The following is a 17340-nucleotide window of genomic DNA, read 5'->3' on the forward strand; positions in this document are numbered from 1 at the left end:
CCTGAAATTACTAAAAAAAAAAAAAAAAAACCCAAAAACTAAAGTCTATTTTTTTAAAGTAATTCTCACAGAATAATATTTAAATACAGAGCACCTGTCTGTAGTGTCTTTGTATTAACAACTTGTAATAAGAAAATTTGAAAGAGTGATTGGCTTGGTCATTCTTATCCACAAGAGAATTGATTTGTTCTCTTTCTCCCTTCGGTTAGTTGAATAACTGAAGGTCAAAAACATTACCAAATCCCATTTAATTCTGGGCTCTAAGATTCTGTATTCTTTAAAGTTCTGTCTGGAATGACTTTTATAAGTATTAACTAAACAAAATGTCAGGCTTCTCAGAGATCAGCATGTCTCAGGAAATTTAATAAAAAATAATTGCAATAATAATTGACTGCATTTTAACTAACAAGTAGATATTTGGTTTTCTTCCTCAAAAAAGGAAAATTTTGGCTTTGAGGAAAAATAAAACTCTCATGCACATTAATAATGTGTACAAATTGAAATGTGTCATTTTGTTATTCATGAAATAGAGAATAATGTCTTACTTACTTGCTAGGCAAACAAACTTCAGCCTTACCAGAGTAAAATTAATTAATATCTCTTGATGCTTCTGTATTACATGGAACAATGTAGCTCATGTTATTCATATAGACACGAGAATATTTTTTGTGGGCTTTTGTTTTTTGGCCACAAACAAGGATGAATCCAGTCTTGAAAATCCAAACACATTAAAGAGGATCAGAAATTATTATTATTTTTTTTTTTTTAAAGATTTTATTTATTTGACAGAGAGAGACACAGCGAGAGAGGGAACACAAGCAGGGGGAGTGGGAGAGGGAGAAGCAGGCTTCCTGCTGAGCAGGGAGCCCGATGTGGGGCTCGATCCCAGGACCCTGGGACCATGACCTGAGCCGAAGGCAGACGCTTAACGACTGAGCCACCCAGGCGCCCCAAGAGGATCAGAAATTATTAACAATTATGATATTATGTAGTTTTATCACTGTTAGCCAGTAGAGTAGTTTCACAATGGTTTTACTTTCTTTTATTCATTTTTCCTAACAAATATCTATAGTGTAGTAAAGGTTAGAGATCATGAAACTGCCCTGTCATTTACAAAGTTTGAGAGATTCATCGATTGCTGGTCTCTCGACTCACCCTTGTAACCAGCTAAAAGGTTATCTTCTCCTTGATGAAAGTCTTCCAGCAGGCAAGGCAATAGAATGTATTGATGAAATGTCTAATGGCCAAAAAAAAAAAAAGAAAGAAAAAAATGCAATTGTAATTCTAATTGGGAATCCGTTTTAAGACTTCGTAGTTGAGAGATAGTACCATTTGTTTTCTCCTGCTTGTAAGTCAGTGTTTTAAAGCAAGCTGATTGCTATAGGAAGTTGTAATGACTTATCGTAAATTTCTTTCCTAGTCATCTAATGGCATAATCCAGAGACTAAAAGGTTCTTTCCTGATACATTCAATCTTAACTGAAATGTGACTCTTCCCAGGACCACATGCATTTCCAGCTTTTTTTTTTTTTTTTTTGAGGATAATGAAAAGTGCTACATATACAAGATCTGCTACTGAGGCTTTAATATAATTTATCTCATGCAACAAGACAGTAACCCTCTGAAATAGACATTACTGCTCTGTTGAAGAACCTGAGACCCAAGAATTTAAATATCTGTTCAAGGTTTTGGGGTGCCTGTGGGGCTTAGTCGGTTAAGAGACCGCTCTCAATTTTGGCTCAGGTCAGGATCTCAGGGTCCTGCGACTGAGCCCGTGTGGGCCTCCATGCTCAGCGCAGAGTCTGCTTGAAGATTTCTCTCCCTTTCCCTCTACCCCCTGTCTGTGCTCTCTCTCTAATAAATAAATAAATCTTTAAAAAAAAAATCTGTTCAAGGTTTCAAAACTAGAATATGGCAGCATTTGATTTCTACATCCCTGCTTCTATTCTAATGATGTTCCCACTCCCCGTGTGCTGCAGTCAGCAGAGGGGAACATCGAAATTCTCTAAGTCATTGTTGCCATTCCCGTCATCTGTTGCCATATCCTGCTATTTTCATATAAAGGTACAGTCTTTTAATCCCATGTAATTTTGTTATTCTGCACATCTCTTTATTTTTTTATTTTTTTAAGATTTTATTTATTTGAGAGAGAGAGAATGAGCCGGGGGAACAGAAGGCGGGGAGGGACAAGCAGACTCTGTGCTGAGCTTGGAACCTGACCCGGGCTCGATCTCACAACCCTGAGATCATGACCTGAGCTGAAACCAAGAGTTGGTGGCTCAACCGACTGAGCCACCCTGGTGACCCTGCATACCTCTTTATTGATGTCATTTGCTAATCTACTGGCTATTTACACCTACTCTGACTTTGATCCTGGACTTGGATGTTTTCAGTATTCATGTTGTCAACATGTTTTATACTGTGATCTCAACATTTCTTAACAGCTCCTCCAAGGTCCTTCACATACACTCCAGCAAATCATACTTATGGAGGCATCTGGACTTTGTTATTGCCCCTAAGGGCTACATATATGAAACATTAAACTCTGACATCTCTCTTTTACTACTAGCTGACCTTGTTACATCTCTCTAAGTCTTAACTATTCTTATTCATTACCTCACCAATATTCCCTTATCTTGACCTCTCAGTCTATTAGCTTCCTCAGACTTGTCACTGATCATCCCGTAATAACAGGAGTAAAAGCACACCATCAATATCATTTTTCACTGTTTAGCAATTATTTGCCACACATTGCAGATAGCACTTTATATATTTTGTAAACTGAGTCTCAGAGAAGTAAAGCAGATGACCCAATGCCATAAAGTTAATAAGTGATATAACTAGGAAAAGAGTCTTGCCAGTGGCACTCCGAAGCCCCTGCTCTTTTTATTATATGGTGCTGCCTAATTGGCATAAACTCCTCTGACATGCATTTGTGATTATCACTGTCAGCTCTCTTATGTGCAAAACTCTACCTCTGAGTCATCACCATGCAGTCCTGGTGGGTCTCCAAAGCTGCGTAACTATCTTTATGATGGTAGTCAGCTTCCATTCCTAGCTGCCTCAAGTGTGACTACAAACTTCACTTTCCTTTAACTCCTCAAACTCTCTACTAAACATAAAATGCACATCGTGCTCATACACACACACACACACACACACACACACACAAGTAACTTTGCATCTTACTTCATAGAGAAAAATTCAGGTTTTCAAGCAAAAGATTTCTCAGCATGTTGTCTCCCCTTCACCCCTTTTATGAAACTATATTCATCCTCACACCCATCCTTTCTGTCCTACCAGAAAAGACATCCTCAATCTTCCTGCCCAAACTAATCTCTACCTGGGCTCTAGAAGTCCAACCCCTCAGGACCTTGTCTCATCAACGTTTTTCTCTTTCATAATTTCATATATGTGTATCTTTTCTAGTTTCTACTAAATCCATGTATATGTAATTTTTAGGAATGATTTTTGCCTCCAAATAACAGAAAACACTTCTACTGATGGCTGAAGAAAGTAGGGGTTACTTTTTTTCACAGAGCAGAAAATCTGGAACTAGAATGTTGCTGTCACTGGTTTCATAGCTTAGCAATGGCAAGATGTGTTCTTAATTCTCTCAGCTGTATCCTGTCATGTAAATACGCTGCTATAGTTCCATGCATCACACGCTTGTAGAAAGCTCCCCAGCAGACTTCCACTCTGATCGTATTGGCTGGAATTTATTGTCAGATTGGTTTTACAAAGCTACCCCAAATGCTGTAGAGAATGGAAAGGCAGGGATGTGTTTTTTTAAGGCTAAATAGTGAAGGTGGAGATGCCTGGGTGGCTTAGTCTGTTAAGCATCTGCCTTGGGCTCAGGTCATGATCCCAGGGTCCTGGGATCAAGCCCCGCATGGGGCTCCCTGCTCAGTGGGAAGCCTGCTTCTCCCTCTGCCTGCTACTCCCCCCTGCTTGTGTGCTCACTCTCTTTCTCAAATAAATAAATAAAATCTTAAAAAAAAATAAATAGTGAAGGTAGGACAGGAAGAAAGCTGGGAAAATGTACTATTTAGGGAACTTACAGTGTATGTCAAAGCATGTGTGCATACTTCAGCGTCTTCTATCTTTGAAAGAGGAGGGTTATGCAAAAGAAAACTGTACAGATCCAGATTTTCCATCCATGTCCCTGTGTTCAGCTTGTGTCTTGTCCCGCTTCTGCAGTTCCTGGACTGCTTCAGGCCTGACCCTCTGCAGGAGTTTGTTGGCAACCAGTTCCCTAATTTCTAGATCCATCTTTGTGAACGCTTGGAGCTGTGACCACCTCTGCTTCCGAAAGCAGAGTCACACTCCTCATCCATTTCTATCTGAAAACACACGGTGGAGCAACCTTATATGCTCAGTCCTCTTGAGTTTGCTCTGCAGTTATTAGTTTTTCCATATTTTATTTTTGTAGTATCATTTTAGGACTGCATTTGGAGAGAAATCGAAAAATGTGTTGAATCTGCCTTCTTTAACTGTGAGCTTTATCTTACTACATTGAGTAATTATTTGTGTGTCTGTATTTGCTACTAGGTTCTGAATTATGGAGGGAGAACAATTTGTTTACTTTGTTTCAGTTCCTAGTACCCTGCCTAGTTCTTAAGTACTCAATTATTGATGAACGTGACTAGATAAATTAATTAATCACTAGATACTCACAAGGATTTGAAATTCAAATACCAGACGTGGAGTACAAGATTGCCCCTTTACCACCTGCCGGAAGCAGCAAAATTTCATTCACATCTCAGATCTTCAGTTTCTCAACATTTAAATTAAAAATAATACTCTACACTTCCTTCATATTGTATCCTAAAATAAAATCAAATAATGGATATAAATATGCCTTATGAATTATAAAATGTAAGCAGTTATTATTTGATACATTTCTTTTGAGAGTTATTATGTAGAATCTGACAAAAAGATTAATCAATCCAAAATTATTAATTAACATTCATCAACGATTTATGGATAATGTACCAGTCACTGCTCTTGATACAAGAAATATAGTGACCACAAGATCAATTCCTGCTCACAGGAAGCATGCTACCTACTGGGTGATACAAGGTGGGTATATTAGTTTTCCATTTGCTGCTGTAACAACTTACCACAGGCTTACTGTTTAAAACAACAAAACTTGATTATCGTACATGGCCAAAGGTCTGACAGGTTTCACAGGTTAAAATCCGGTTCTAGGCAGGGCTGTTCTCCTTCCTGGAGGCTGTAGAAGAGAATTTGTTTCCTTGCTGCTAACGACCCCCCACTTTTTAAAAACACATTGAAAGTGAGAAGCCTGGGAATTCTTTCCCATAAAACATTGTGATAGAATGGAAACTGATAAAAAATATACTAGTATTGAAGGGTTTTTTTTCAAAAACACTTATATTCTCTTTTTTTTTCAAATACCTAAACTGAAATCTCGTTATTTTAAAAAAATTATATATAAAAATCAGAGATGCCTGGTGGGTCAGTTGGTTAAGCGTCTGCCTTCGGCTTAGGTCATGATCCCAGGATCCTGGAATCAAGCCCGGCACCGGGCTCCTGGTTGGTGGGGACCCTGCTTCTCTCTCTTCCTCTGCCACTCCCCCTGCTTGTGCTCTCTCTGTCTCTAATAAATAAATAAAATCTTGTTTTTAAAAAAAGAATTACATATAAAAATCAGTTTACTAAAATTCCTTTGGGACTAAGTCAAGTAAGGTGCATTTATTTCTACTACCAGCCCAACAAGGTGGTTATAATTCTTGTTTCCTCTTAACATATGAGTAAACTCACAAATGCTCAAAAAAATTGTAATTTACCCAAGATATGCTACTGGCTAGGGGTTGGCCTGGATCTGGATGGAGGACTGAGCAGACCTTGGTACATATTAGGCAGGTACACCCACCTGCCCAAAGTTCGTGGGCCTCTTCCATGGCATCGAAGAAAAGGACACGTTTGGAAAGAGTAGATGAAATACCAGTTAATACAGAGAATCTACAAACCACACCAGGTTCAAGTTACTTTTTTTTTTAAACTTTCTTTTTGAGAATTTGATAAGATTAAGACCAGATAAAGGGAAGCGCTGGGAAGGCAGATACCACACCACTCTCCTGTGCAATACATCTGTGCAAACAATGGGAATTGTAAAATGTTTCAAAGAGTAAAACCTTAAAAAATGTCACAGACCCAAAAAAGAACAAAAGAAAGAGAATACTGGAGCTTAAAGCGTTCAAGCATAAGAATCTTTTTTAACAAATGGCCTGGAAAATCCCAAACTTCAGTGGATTTTGAATTTGATTGCTGGACATAGAACAGATTCTGTAAAGATCTTTACGTTGTAAAGATTTGTATGGGATAAACTTCAGAAATAGTTTAAAAAATTCTCATATCTCAGTGGAGAAAACCAAGTCAGAGAATAATGGGACCGCTCAGTGAACCACAAATGCCCATGGGCTAGGAGGCTCAATGGGAAAGGAAAGATTTATTCATCACTTCAAAGCAGTGTGAGGTCATTGCAAGGATACAGATTTTGGAATCAGACAAACTCCACTCAAATCCAGACAGGTGTTCTGTGTAAGGTTGAACAGATCAGTGTCTCTCTCTGAATATCATTGTTCATGTGCCTAAAATAGGAATTAACCAAGATCAAATGCATTTAATGTTCACACATGATCTCATATACTAAGTCTCAACACATTAAGCCTCTTTATTCATTCATTTGTGGATCATCCCCTGAGCACTGGAGAACTCTGCTAAGGAACGATCAGTCCTGGGGATAAAAAACAAGTAACAAGGCGGTGTGTTATGGTACACAGTGATGAATGCCTGGGGTGTAAATAAAGGCATCTAGGAAGGGCAATATCTCATCTTAGATGCCAAGCATGCATAATAGCAGTTCATGTGAGGAGTCTGGAATGTATTATAAGACTAGAGAAAGAATTAAGGTCCTGCAACAGCCCAGGAGCACCAGACATGGCCATCTCCAGAGATGGGAGCTGGAGAATAAGAAATGTAGAGGGAGAAAGAAAAGACCTGGTTAAGTAAGCTCATTCCTTTTCTTTTCCTCCTCTGTAAAGATCAATCCAGATTAGGAACAACACACATCTCATTTTTTTTCTCTCTCTTTTTTCAAAGATTTATTTATTTACTTAGAGAGAGAACACGTTAGTGGGGGATGGGGTATAGGGAGAGGGAGAGAGAGAACCTTCAGCAGGCTCCCTGCTGAGCTCCACCTCTCAACTCTGAGATCACGACCTGAGCCAAAATCAAGAGCGACACACTTAACTGACTGAGTCACTCAGGCGCTCCTCATTTTCTCTTTCACCCTTTTTCTACTCACACAGTTAGGAAAAGGTAAAAGTCAAATATTTATCAAGACACCAGCCAATCAGAACAGTAGTTGTCTTGGCAATGGGGTGGGGTTCTTTTTTTTTTTTTTTTTTAAAGATTTTATTTATTTATTTGACAGAGAGAGAGAGAGACAGTGAGAGAGGGAACACAAGCAGGGGGAGCGGGAGAGGGAGAAGCAGGCTCCCCGCCGAGCAGGGAGCCCAATGCAGGGCTCGATCCCAGGACCCTGGGATCATGACCTGAGCCGAAGGCAGACGCTTAACGACTGAGCCACCCAGGTGCCCCTGGGGTGGGGTTCTAGGGGAAAAGAGTAAGAGGAAGCAGTGGCTATTTTTAACTCAAACGGAAGCATAATATTTAATAATTGGCATGCCCATGCCATGTGTACCATCTGAACTTGAGCCGTGGATCAGGTTAAACAACTGATAAATAAAGTTGTCATCATTTACGTTGATTTTTTTTATGTGGAATTTACTTTGTAGTAGGTTAACATCCTCCTCCAAGCACACATGCACACACACTCCAGAACACCCTATATCCCAGCTATGAATGATTGGGCCAAATGTTGAAACAAAGCACATTATTTAATTTCATAGAATTAACTGATCAAAAGGTCGGTGATTCTGACACTATTAAGACCGTGTCATCAATCTAAAATGACCCACAATTCAGAGATGACACCATTAGTGTAAGACTTTTCCAGTTTCAAAGCACTTTGACATTATCAAATGTAATCCTCGCAACAACACAGTGAGGTAGAGGGAGCACGAATTAAATCATTTGCAAATGCTAAAGTCAATTTCCACCAGCTGCAATATGGCCAGGAGCCAAAGACGTGGGTAGTATCATGATCTCTACCTGGAAAATGAGAAAATTGAGACCTAGTGAGGTAAAATTGATAGGCTTAGAATAATATGCACTGCTCCTGAAATTAAAAAAGACAAATGTAGGCTAACTTAGAATTTTATTATTAAAGACATTTCACAAGTTGAATTAAAAAGGATTAAGAATGTTAGAATTCAAATGATAGGACCAGTTTCTTTTCCTAAAAGCCTTCATTTGTAGGCTGTTTGGAATTGCAAAAGGTTAAAATTTGGTTTTGGACTCACTAATTGATGTGTATCTAGTTAAATCTTTTTTAAAAAGATTTATTTAGTTAAATCTTAAAATAGAATTTACAAAGTATTTTGAATGGACAGGAGGCAATGACACTTTTTCCAAATAAGAAAAAAATAGTGGAAAATCTGTTGCTTTCTTACCCATAATTGGTCCAAAATATAGTCCAGTTTTTGTAAGACTTACCACTGATGTAATAGGCTCATCTACACAACTGTGATATTTTTATATAGTGTAGTCCACAGAATTCCAAGGTAAAAACAGCATTTCCTGAGGGATCAGGGCAAGTTTTTTTGGAGGAGTTGGTACCTTGAAGAATGGGCTAAATGAATCCAGGCTCAATTAAGATAGAAAGCTCTGCTTCCATCCTCTAACACATCCCCTTCAGTTTCAGCAACCATTTTGCCACAACGAACCTCAACTTTTCTATAGGACATTTTCTCTCTTGCCTTCTCTCTAGACCACAGTGCAACCTTGTCATTTTCAGCCAGAAAAATGAGGACGTTTGTGAACAAATCAAGTATAAAATTGTACCACTGAAGAAAGAATGAATGAAATCAGAATAAAGATATTCCTTCTGGTATCTATTTAAGTTATCTAGTACACGCTAAATACAATGCACTCTGGGAGGGGTATGTATAGAGGAGACAGAAGCACAAATTACATCTAGACCTTGGGGAAATATATGGCACAAAATGTATGCTATTATCTTGCATGATATATTCTATTATATGATGTATATTATGTTGTATTATATTATTATCTATATAATACAGTATATTATATGCATGGTAGAGAATGTGATGAAATGATTTAGGAATGGTCAAATATATTGCTATGGGATTTCTGAACAGATTAGCAATTCATTTTGGCTTAAGGGGCAGAGGTGGGGTAAGCAGTACTAAAGACACACGGAGATGGGGAGAAGAAGCCAAAGGATTGCAGATACAATGCATGGGACAAGCAATAGGGCGGACATGGGGAAACGCAGGGCAGAGGTAGGCAATCATTTGTCAGGAATGTTAGGTGGTGGACTTGACAGCAGTGAACTCTGACGTGTTGTGGAGACTATGAAGTACTGTGGACTGGATCAGGGAAGGTCTTGAGCATCCTTATCTGGAAAATAATTGGGAGTCAGACAAGCTTTTGGAGGATAAGCTCACAGTCCTTTGAAGGATGGATGGGAGGCATGAGAGAAGCCAAGAGTCACACTGGGAGAGCATCACCATCTCCCCCAAGACTCACTAAGCGTGAGATATCCATTAAAACTCTGAACATGTCAAGCCTCATAAATAGGATTCTGCTCTTTACTATCACTTTTTATTAATTTTCCTAAACAAGAAGGGGCGCCTGGGTGGCTCAGTTGGTTAAGTGACTGCCTTCGGCTCAGGTCATGATCCTGGAGTCCCAGGATCGAGTCCCGCATCGGGCTCCCTGCTCAGCGGGGAGTCTGCTTCTCCCTCTGACCTCCCCCCTCTCATGTGCTCTCCCTCATTCTCTCTCTCAAATAAATAAATAAAATCTTTAAAAAAAAAAAATTTCCTAAACAAGAAAACCAGACTCTAAAGACAAAATGTAGTATTTGAAATCAGTGTCCAATCTGCCAGGAGGGAGGGGGGCGCGGAGAATAAAGGCCCATCGAGGCATTGAACAATGGTGGCGTTTGACTTGGGTGGATTACTGATGCGTGTTTTTAAAGATTTTATTCTGAAAGGAACAAAGCATTCTGCTGAAAGACTGGCCTCTTTTCTCTCTAATTTTAGTTCCCCTTTTCTACTCTGTCATTCTATTGCTCCAACTTTTAAAAGGAATATTTTACTACCTCTCCTCACACCAGGTAATTCTTTTGCTGCCAGCATATTTAGAAGGTCATTTCTATTGTGCTCTTTTTCAATCAGAGAGTGACATCCAGACAAAAGTCTTCCCCCAGCACACTCCCATCGTTCGGTGGCATTGTAGGGCTGTGCTCAAATGTGTCTCCTGTAACAGTTTAGCATTCGCAAGAACCTGTCAGGGGCGCTAAGCGAGACCAAGATCAAGGCTTCCTGACATATTCACGGTCATTTATAACATCGACAGCCATGTCGAGCAATGAGAGCTAAGGCATTTCTGAAACTAAAGAAATCTAAAAACCATTGCCCTTAATCAGTATGTCTCATGCTTTTTCATGCATTGTTTTAAGCAAATGATTTCATTTAAGAGCATTCTATTTCTGACAGCACTCCTCTGGGAGAGTGCTGAAAAATCTAAATCTCAAATCAAGTGTGAAATGTTGCACAATTTCTAATTACTGAGCCCCATGAAAAGAGTAGATCTGATTTAATGTAACACCAGGGGACTTATGGCATGGTATATTAAGAACACCTGTTGTCAGGCAAAGTGACATCTAAGGATGCTGGCACCATCTCCCAATTAAGGTGGTTAATGCTTGCTAAGGGTAAAGCCAGTAAAATTCACAGTAAAACTTGCTGTCAGCTGAAAGATAACTGCAGAGAATGGGCCTTGCGGGGCGGGGGGAGGGGGGGTTGCTGGTTTTGTTTGTTTTGCTTTTTTCATTTCCTGCCAGCACCATTACCGCACAGTTTGTTTTCCCAGTGGCTCCTTGTTAATCTGCAAGGAGTGCAACAGGTGTATTAAAATACAGTCATCCTTTGCTGACCTGGTCTTGAATGAATGCTGGCAGGTGTTTGTTTTTCACTAAAGGACAATCTGTCTTGAACAACAGGTTTCTGAATCTCTTTAGTGAATATCTTGGAAATAAAGGTTTGAAATGCTGTTGTTGTCATTACTAGTTTTATGGCCCACGGCTCCTGTGTCCCCCCGAGTGCAGCTCGCCTTGCGGATGCCAGCGCATTTGCTTTCCCAGTGTGGTGTGCAGTGGTCAACGATTCTTCTGGCTTTACAGACGTCACGCCAGAACTGCTGGGAGGTGGTGACTTCCTCAACATCACAGCACAGAGCTGAAGCTGCCGTTCTTCCCTGGACCTACTAGTTCACCTGTACATTTAAGGAGAAAGAGGAGAGGATGCGAGGCAGTGAGCAAAGAGTCAGAAAAAAGAAGATGGGTATAGCTTTTATGACCGACCATAATTTGTATTTTTACAGGCTCATTTAACCTCATTTGTCAGGTCTGTGTATGGGAGGACTCAGGGCTTTGGGCTTCCATGCCTTGTGCATCATCGCGAAGCAAATTAAGAGGCAGAGCTGGCATTTGACCCATGCTGACTCCCAAGACTATTCCTGTTGTATTTTGAAGGTAAGTTTGTCATTACTCACCACAGTTTATTTTTCTTTGTCAGAAGGGCTGCACAGAAACAACAGCGGGTGCTTAGAGAACTGGGCTTTATATGTTTGTAGAGGTAGGGATAAATCCCAGAAAGGTGACAGTGACCAGGTATGGGAAAAGCACGAGGTTTGGGTTTGGGCTAATGCAGGCATGAAGGGTGCCTCTGTGCCTCATGAGGTGACAAAGTCTTGATCAGGTACTTAATGTTTATCCTTCTGTTTTTCCATCTGGAAAGAGGTACAAGCCTACCTATTTTGAAAAATTGATATAATAATAAAAAGTAATGTGGCTTTCTAGTACATTTACAAGTTCAAGAAATATCATGATCTCATGTGTTTCAAGTATGTTCATGGATCAAAGAGGGGATGTCACAATGGAGTCTTACAGCTCCAATCCATGTGAGATAGGGTAATAGATACTCTAACATATTCTTGGGAAAATATGTCTCAAGTGATTGATTTTAGAAAGCATCAATATTGGGGCACCTGGGTGGCTCAGTCATTAGGCGTCTGCCTTCGGCTCAGGTCATGATCCCAGGATCCTGGGATCGAGCCCTGCATCGGGCTCCCTGCTCCGCAGGAAGCCTGCTTCTCCCTCTCCCACTCCCCCTGCTTGTGTTCCCTCTCTCGCTGTGTCTCTCTCTGTCAAATAAATAAAATCTTAAAAAAAAAAAAAGAAAGCATCAATATTGTCATGCATTTCCTATTCCTATTCTCTCTCTATTTGCAATCTTACCTTAGTAAGTCCTATGTTTTGAATTAAAGTGATACATATAAGATTCAATTATGGAATTAAATATCCTTTAAATGGTAATTTATTATGAGAACCAAAGCCAGTGAGAATCTTTGTAAATATGAAGCAATCAGTGGCCACTGGATTTTATCTATCATGAGGTGAAAGTGACACTGGAGCCATCAGAAACTAAAGCTCCTTTAAAAAGTTCAATAACAATGAACTACCTCTTTCTCAATTGAAAGCAAGCAATTAAACATGAATATTTGGTGAAGAGAATATATATATATATATATGCTCATATATATCAGAGATGGATTTATATATATATAAGCCTTATATATATATATATATATAAATATATATATATATATAAGATTTTACATTTGGCAGGGAGAGAGAGAGAGAGAGAGAGTGCGTGCACATGAGCCAGGGGGAGAGGGAGAAGCAGACTCCCCACGGAGCAGGGAGCCCGATGCGGGGCTCGATCCAGGACCCTGTGATCATGACCTGAGCCGAAGGCAGACGGTTCACTGACTGAGCCACCCAGGCGCCCTGAGATGTATATATTTTTATATATAACAGCTTTATTTGTAGGAAGATCATCACTTCTACAGCTAAGAATGGTGAAGCAGAGTGTACAAAGACTCTAACTTCCAAGAATCTTACATTTTGCTAGCTTTTTACTCCTTATTTATTTGAAAGAAGTGGTAAGGTGATTCTACTGTAAAAATTGCCCCCCAAATTTAATATTTTGTAATGGAATACTGAATTTCAAGAACACTGAATTGGAGGGTAAGTTTGTTGTTTTTTTTACTTGTAAATCAAAGGGAAAAATAGGACATTTTTGTTTGCACATAAACCAAATGATAATATCCTACCGATTGAAAGCATGGCCAAAACACCAAAATGTTAGAAGGTATCCAGTGTTATTTAACCCTAATTAGTTCGGCTGTGAACACTATAGCTATCATTTAAAGCCCCAAATTCATGTTTGAATTAAAAATGTTCAATTCAGGATCAGATGAACTGAAAAGGCCTTTTTTACAATATCCGTTATAAGCCAACTTGAAACTTTTAAGGCAATAGTTAAGCTCAGACCAAGCAAATAAGAGAAATTCTCTATCATCTAGTACTTCTTAGTGGCCTAATGTCTTTAAAAGTGAACTACAATTGTCTACTTCGACTGGTTGAGGAAGATCAGAAGACCTTTAAGATAAGGTAAACCTAAGTAAGAGTTTGAGAAATAAGCCTTCTGAGGGCTTGAAGTTCATTCTAAGCACTCATTCATTTATGGAATGCTTACTAGAGTCTGCCTCAGCATAAACTGAGATATTTGAAGTCCAAATCAGGAATTTGAATAGCAAGCTCCTAAATTACACATCATAGAATCTTGACCCATGGGAACTTTAGAGATGATCTAATCCAGTCCTCTTCAACTGAGTGAGGAGAACATTAAAGGTGTTAAAAACTTCAAAGAGCTTTTGCACACATCATCTCACTCGTTCTTGGGAGCTTTGCTACGTAGGGGCATAGAGAGTGCTCATATCATTTTACAAATAAGGGAAACAACCCACAGAGACTATCTCCTGGTTGGTTGCTGGAGGCTACAAGTGACCCCAGGGGACTAAGAATACTGGGACTTTGGAGGCATGCACAGAAAATTCAGGAGTGTCTGTAGACATGAATGGTGATTGGGAATTACCAGAACTCCACAGGACCATTTCCGAAGGGGACTCACACGGGACGTCCATTGGCTGTAGCTCTGTGAGCCCTGGGGTTTTGGCAGGGGCCATTTAGTGACTCAAGGTGAGGAGCAGAATGAAATGAGTGGGCAGAGGGCTAAGTTAATAATCAGTGTCCAGGTAAATTTTAAGCACTGAGAGAGCCGAGCAGCCATCTTCCTCACCCGCCAGAGGAAGAACCCGAATGATGGGACTGCTTGTTACTGTGGGTCCAACAGAAGCCCAGGGAAGCTGAAATGCCATTATTACAAGGAGCTGGAAGCATGACAAACACAGAAGTGAAGTCAGGCTCTGCCTCTTTCTTTTGACTTTGGACTCGGAGAAAATAACTTCTTTCTCTGAGCCTGAGATTCCTGATAGCGTTTGCAGTTTTAATAATATAATTCATGTTCAAATGCCTTATTGCAGAGTCCTTAGAACATAAAAGCTTGAAAATAACAAGCTATTATTATCATTATTGTTATTGTTTAAAATATACCTCTCTAGTCAAGGTTTTTTTTTTTTTTTTTTTTCAATTGCCAGGCCTATAAGCGACATGATGGCATCTGAACATGGAGTTCGCGGATGGCAACGGGGTGGAATATATTCCTCCTAATTTAAGTGTCTAATCCAAATTAGTGGAGAAAGAACAGAAAGCAAGTTTCCGCCCTTCTAAGTCATTTATTTCCCTTTAAGCCATTATAGTTTCGTAAACTCTTTTTGCATTAAAAACAAAAACAGCAGTCTCTTTGTTATTCTCAAGGCTGTATTTAAATTAACCCACAAATATGTATTAGAACATTCATATCTATTGTTTTTAATTTTATGGAAACTCTACCACTGCTTATGGTAAAGTTGCTAATTTAGTTAAAAAAAATGGGAGGCCCTCACATCACTATTTTAATGCTCTGCCTTGTGAGGTTTGTAAACATTCATGCAGAAGAACCACTCAATATACTCATGTTGTTATCTTAAGAGATAAATGCTGAGTCTTCAGTTAGGGGAGTTGTTTTTTTTTTTTTCCCTGAAGCAAACAGTACATTTGACTACAGCATGAAAGAAAAATCAAGTTTATAAACAGATTTACCAATAAAAGGAAATTTTTAAAAATTACTAAAAGCAAAATAGCCTTTGTTTACCCAATAACACAATATTTTTGTTTTTCCAACGTACATATCCTAACAATCCTGGTGTTGATAGAGCTTTTTCCTACTGATGGCTCATTTGCACATCCTTCCAGAAAACTTATGTTAAGTCTTTAATAAATTAGTTTGGATTGTTCTAGAACTTCAAATGAGTGGAATCCTACAATATGTACTTGTTTGTTTCAACTTCTTTCGTTTAGCATATCTTGTGATATATACCCGTGCTACTACATGAATAAGTAGTTTTTCCCTTGTTATTCCTGAGTAGCACCCCATTATACAGTATGATCACTTTGTTTATCCATGAACATCTGGTAGACATTTAGTTTGTTTTAGAGTTTTGGGTTATTACAAATTCAGTTTCTCCAGACATTCAGACACATGATTTTTTTAAACACACATTTTAATTTTTATTCAGTAGATATCTAGGAGTAGAAGTATTTGGTCATAGGTTTGCTTATGTTTTATAAGAAACCTCAGACCAATGAAATATTACTGAGGTCTCCTGAAATTCACTTTCTATTATGATTGTCCAGGTTGCTGTGGGCCTGTTTAAGTGGGATACAAGTGGATGGATCCTGGTTCACTACCAGGCTACACAACATGGCATGATGCATCAGCAATAGGAATCAAGTTTAAGGATGATAGGCAGGCATCCTATGACAAAGACTCTTTAACACAATAGCAAAGATCAATATGGTAACTGTTATGCATGAAGTACTGTTCCAAGTGCAATACATTTTATATTATTTACAATGTGGGTTACCTATCACTATCCCTATTTGAGAGAGGAGAACACCATGGCATGACGTAGGTTAACTAACTTAGCCATATCACACAGAAGCCAGAGCAGTGCCACCAAGAAATGTGGTTTAAGCGTTCCTGCTATTAAATGACACAATTCTGCTTCTTTTAAAATAGACTCTTGATGCACGCCCATGGTCATTGCAGCACTCTTCACAATAGCCAAGACATGGAAACAACCCAGGTGTCCATCAACAGATGAATAGATTAAAACAAATATAGTGTGTGCATGTATATACATATACAACAAAATCCAGACATTTGAGACAACACGGATGAAACTGGTGGGTATTGTTCTAAGTGAAATAACTCAAACAGAGAAAGACAAATTACTGTATGATCTCACTTATATATGGAATTCAAAAGAATCAAACTCAGAGACAGAGAATAGATTGGTGGTTGCCAGGGACTGGGGGTGGGGGAGATGAGGAGTTGTAGGTCAAAGTGGATATATTTTCGGTTATACGATGAATAAGTTCTGGGGGTCTAGTGTGTAACATGGTGACTATAGTTAACAACAGCATGTTGTAGACTTGAAATTTGCTAAGAGAGTTAGTGTTCTCACCACACACACACAAAAATGGTGACTATGTGAGGTGACGGTATGTTAACTAAATTTATTGTGGTAATCATTTCACAATATATACGTTTGTCAAATGATTATGTTGTACACCTTAAACTTATATGGTGTTATTTGTATCTCAATAAATGTGGACAAAAATTTAAAAATCAAAAAACAATACACTCTTTATAACAGTGTAAGAAGAACAAAGCCTATAGCAGAGTGAAGAATGAGGGGACAAATAAAAACCGCTCTTGTTTGTTGGTTAAAAAAATAAAATCACGTTTTCAGTTGATTATTTGTTTATTTTAACTGTGAAACATCTTAGTACTAGGCCTGTGCTGGTATGTACAATCTAGGCACAGTTAGCAAATTCTTAATGATGCCAATTCAAAGTTGGACTTAATTATGTCAGACACAAAGGAAGGCCAGTAATCAGGAAAGGATGGCCAAGATTTAGCTGCACAAGATTCCATAAAAGCATAATTGATGCTGTCCTTCATACCATTATTTTCCCTTTCCCCACTAGGTCAGACCTAGAGACTGTCCACGTATGGATAGCCTGCATGTTTGCTCCTCCCAACCCCTCCCCCAATATAATTCTGTTGCGTGAATCCAGCCCAGGTTT

At 39.0% G+C, this 17340-nt stretch overlaps 1 long non-coding RNA gene across 1 annotated transcript in view; it reads left to right on the forward strand.

The window, feature by feature from the left end:
- LOC116638131 overlaps positions 1-16671 on the forward strand; it is a 35703-nt gene extending 19032 nt beyond the window's left edge. The window contains exons 2-3 of the long non-coding RNA XR_004300633.1: positions 11565-11715; positions 14745-16671. This is a non-coding gene — a long non-coding RNA (uncharacterized LOC116638131). The remainder of the gene's footprint in view (positions 1-11564; positions 11716-14744) is intronic.
- The last annotated feature ends 669 nt before the right edge of the window (positions 16672-17340 follow it).

Source organism: Phoca vitulina, unplaced genomic scaffold, assembly GCF_004348235.1.
Source record: "Phoca vitulina isolate PV1807 unplaced genomic scaffold, GSC_HSeal_1.0 scaffold16, whole genome shotgun sequence".
NCBI lineage: Eukaryota > Metazoa > Chordata > Mammalia > Carnivora > Phocidae > Phoca > Phoca vitulina.